We start from the raw sequence: 4,372 nt of genomic DNA, 5'->3' as shown, positions 1-4,372 counted from the left end.
CGTCGGAGAAAGATTCCAATCTAAACCTTATCGTTTACGCTTTAAGCTTATGATAGCTTTTATTCTCCTGCAAATACTGTTGCTGATAATTATAAATAAATGATTTATCAAGTGTTTCTGGTTGGGTTAAATTTGAGATGCAATTTTGATTTATATATATGATTGATGTTGATATTTAGGTTGTTGTTAAATATCAAAAGTGTTATTAATATATATATGATTGATGTTGACTTCAGTATGGGATATTGTGAGCATCAAAGTTAGTATTGATATCTAATTTGATATGACAATGATAAGTGACATTTTATACCACTTAGAACGTCTTTTAATGGCTTGAATTGATGTCTTGAAATCAAGTATTTTGTGTATTTGATGCGTTTTCTAGTGTTTGTGCATTTCAGGGTATTACTTGCATTCGTGGAGAGATTTCACCAGGAATAAGCCTAAGGGAGTGCTTGGCATTGCAAGTGGGAAGTTAGGAGCAGAACGCAGCAGAAAACAGGAGCAAAATAATAATTTTTCCAGTGAGGTGCTGGGCGCCCGCTCAGCCTGGCTGGACGGGAGCTCAGGATTGCTGGGCGGCCGCTCAGGGTCGTGAAGTAAAATCCTGATTTTTAGAGTTCTATTTCTGTTGGACTTCCGACTTCTGAGATAGCTGGGACTTGTGGGGCTTCTATATAAGTAGTTTTCAGAGACGTTTCACGTGTGAAGAATTGTGGTATCAATCAAGGAGCAAGGAGAGAAGGAAGAAGACCGTTTTAGCACATCGCAACGAAAAAGAGGAAGCATAGTTTTCTTGTGATTCTTTTATTCGTTGTATCAGTGGATGCTAATTTTCTTTACATTGAACCTTATTACTCTTGTGACGTACTCTAGTTTTAATAAGTATTTTTATTAGTTATTCTTGTGTGTTATTATCATGTTTTCATATGAACCCATGGTGACGATGAGTTCAATCCTAGGCTAATCGTGATCATGGGGTCATAACGGATTTACTATGGAATTCTTTAGTTAGTTGTTTAGTACCTTAGTGTGTGATGATTGTATGATATCTAGTATTGGTTACGCTTATTCATCTTATGTGCGTCGCAAACATATAAGATAGGGTGTTAATCTCTTATGAAGCGACGGTGGATCTTGAGGTTTAGAACTTGCCATGCTAGCATAGGTTCATGTATGTGTATGCATGATTAGTAGGTAACTCTAACCGTTTTACTTGCCCTGTGTAATCATAAGGAATAACTTGTGCTTAAATCGTTATGTTGTCCAATTCTGTACATATATAGGGTCTTAACATAATTGATGCCTATTCAACTTTTATCTTAATTGTGGATGTTTGGTAGAATGGTATTAGTACAACGAAAGTTGGCTTTTATCAGTTTCGTGTTGTTCGATTAATATCATCATCGTTACATGCTAAGGGTAATAACAATAACTATTGAAGGAAGTAGTAATGAAGTTATGATCTCATGTGTGTTTAATATTGTTAATTCAAGTATCAATTAAGTGTTTAATTCTCATAGTTAATTATAGTTAATAATTAGTTAATCAAATCTACGTGTTATTGTCTTGACATTGTGAAGTAATCATACATTGGTTAGTAAGTGTTAATTGAACATAATTAGTCTGAGTCTCTGTATGAACGAACTAGAAATTATTCTATATTACTTGCGAACGCGTATACTTGCGTTAATTATTAGCGCGTGTTTTCCGCCTAACAAGTTTTTGGCGCCGCTGCCGGGGACTCGGCGTATTTGTTTAGTTTATATACTTACCATCAGTGGTCATTAGGACTCATTGATTAAGACATGTTACTTATTATTTCCGGTTGTGTTTCAGGTACTTTAGCGAGCGTTTATGCAAACACGTTCTCGTACTCGCAAGTGGACTTTAGATACGGCTGAGGAGACAGACTCAGTTCTTGATATTCCGGAGAAGATAGATTTTGAAGATTCGGATAAAGAGAGTGAGCAGAAAGAACCAGTAATCATGAGTGATCGTATAGTTCCGGCAGATCCAACTCTTATGGACTTTTCTCGGCCTAAAATTGATGACATTCAGTCAAGCATCCTTCATCCGGCTATTCAGGCCAACACTTTTGAAATCAAGCTGGGCACTATTCAGATGGTGCAAAATTCTGTTTCTTTCGGAGGTGCTGCGACTGAAGACCCCAACATGCACATTAGGAATTTTGTCCAGATCTGTAGTACTTTCAAATATAATGGTGTGACTGATGAGGCTATCAAGCTGAGGTTTTTACCATTCTCTCTGAGGGATAAAGCTAAGGACTGGTTATATTCTGAACCAGCTGGGTCCATCACTACTTGGCAAGATCTTGCGCAAAAGTTTCTGGTAAAGTTCTATCTAATGGAAAAGACTGCAGCCATGAGGAGTGCTCTTACTCAGTTTGCGCAGCAACCAACAGAATCTATGTGCGAAGCTTGGGAGCGCTACAAGGAGATGTTGAGAAAGTGTCCACATCATGGTATGCCTGACTGGATGGTGATCACTGGTTTCTATAATGGGTTGAGGGCCCAATCTCGGCCCATGCTCGATGCAGTAGCTGGAGACGCCTTATGGGCCAAAAGCTATACTGAGGCTTATAATCTTATTAAAACTATGGCTGCAAATGAGCATCAAAACCCAACTCAAAGGATGATGCCTGGGAATGTAGCAGGTCTTTTGGAAGTTGATGCAGCTACAGCTATTGCAGCACAGCTCCAAGCGCTGTCTTTGAAGGTCGATTCTTTAGCCACCTATAGAGTCAATTAGATAGCTATGGTCTGTGAGCTTTGTGCAGGTTCTCATGCTACAGATCAGTGTTCTCTTGTTAATGAATCTGTTCAGTATGTGAACAATTATCAGCGACCGCAGCAACCTGTGCCAGCTACTTATCATCCTAACAACAGAAATCATCCCAATTTCAGCTGGAGCAAGAATCAGAATGCTATTCAGCAACCATATCAGCAAGGCATAAGTAAATAGTTTAATCCACCTGGATTCCGGTAACCACAGCATTATGCTCAAAGGTAATCATATCCTCAACAAGGAGGTGATGCTCCACCTTCTAGTGCTGATTTCGAGGAACTCAAGCTGTTGTGCAAAAGTCAAGCTATTTCTATCAAGACCTTGGAAAATCAAATCGGTCAAATAGCCAATACAGTGCTCAATCGTCAACCTGGCACACTTCCCAGTGATACTGAAGTGACAGGAAGGAAGGAAGCTAAAGAGCAAGTCAAAACTATTACCTTAAGGTCTGGAAAAGTTGCTGATGCTGAAAAAGCAAAAGACGGAGAAGCTGAAGTTGTTGATGAAGAAAAGAAGCAAAAGGAGAAAGTGGCGGAACCAAGGAAGACTACTGTTGAAGACACTCTGCCTGAGGGTAATACAGGGGAGAAATATCTATATCCTCCACCACCTTTCCCTAAGAGATTGCAACAACAAAAGCTGGATAAGCAGTTCGGTAAGTTTCTGGAGGTGTTCAAGAAACTTCACATCAGCATACCTTTCGCTGAGGCTCTGGAGCAAATGCCTAGTTATGCAAAATTCTTGAAGAGTATTCTTTCAAGGAAGGTGAAACTGGATGACCTTGAGACCGTTGCTCTAACGGAAGAGTGCAGTGTTTTGCTGCAACAAAAATTACCTCCAAAGCTTAAAGATCCAGGTAGCTTCACCATTCCTTGCACCATTGGCAAGTTGTCTTTTGACAAATGCCTGTGTCATTTGGGAGTAAGCATTAATCTGATTCCGTTTTCTATCTTCAAAAAGTTGAATTTGCTTGATCCAAAGCCCACCTACATGTCTCTTCAATTGGTTGATCGTTCTATTACATATCCACGAGGCATAGTGGAGGACGTGTTAGTAAAGGTGGATAAGCTCTTCTTCCCTGCAGACTTTGTCATTTTGGATTTCGAGGAAGATAAGAAGATCCCCATAATCTTGGGAAGACCTTTCTTGGCTACAGGCTGTACCTTGATAGATGTACAAAAAGGTGAACTTACTATGAGGGTGCAGGATCCGGATGTGACATTCAATGTATTCAAGGCGATGAAATTCCCCACAAAAGATGATGAGTGCTTAAAAGTGGATTTGATTGATTCTGCGGTAACTTCAGAACTTGATCATATGCTAATGTCTGATGCATTAGAGAAAGCCTTAGTGGGGGAGTTTGACAGTGATGATGAGGATGGCAATGAGAAACTACGATATCTAAATGCTTCTCCTTGGAGGCGAAAGCTAGACATGCCATTTGAATCTCTTGGTACTTCTGATCTCAAGAATGCTGAAAGAAAGCTCAAACCATCTATTGAGGAAACACCTACTTTGGAGCTTAAACCATTGCCTGAACACTTGAGGTATGCCTTTTTAGGTG

At 39.6% G+C, this 4,372-nt stretch overlaps 1 non-coding gene across 1 annotated transcript; it reads right to left on the bottom strand.

Annotated features, from left to right (window-relative positions):
* Positions 1 to 2,381: 2,381 nt before the first annotated feature.
* Positions 2,382 to 2,489, bottom strand: LOC141715949 (small nucleolar RNA R71). Its single transcript, XR_012572687.1, has one exon. It is a non-coding gene; the product is annotated as a small nucleolar RNA R71 (small nucleolar RNA).
* Between the last annotated feature and the right edge of the window lie 1,883 nt (positions 2,490 to 4,372).

The sequence above is a fragment of the Apium graveolens genome, chromosome 3 (assembly GCF_009905375.1).
Source record: "Apium graveolens cultivar Ventura chromosome 3, ASM990537v1, whole genome shotgun sequence".
NCBI lineage: Eukaryota > Viridiplantae > Streptophyta > Magnoliopsida > Apiales > Apiaceae > Apium > Apium graveolens.
Note: the sequence above shows the minus strand (reverse complement) of the source record. Positions and strands in the feature narration are given on the sequence as shown.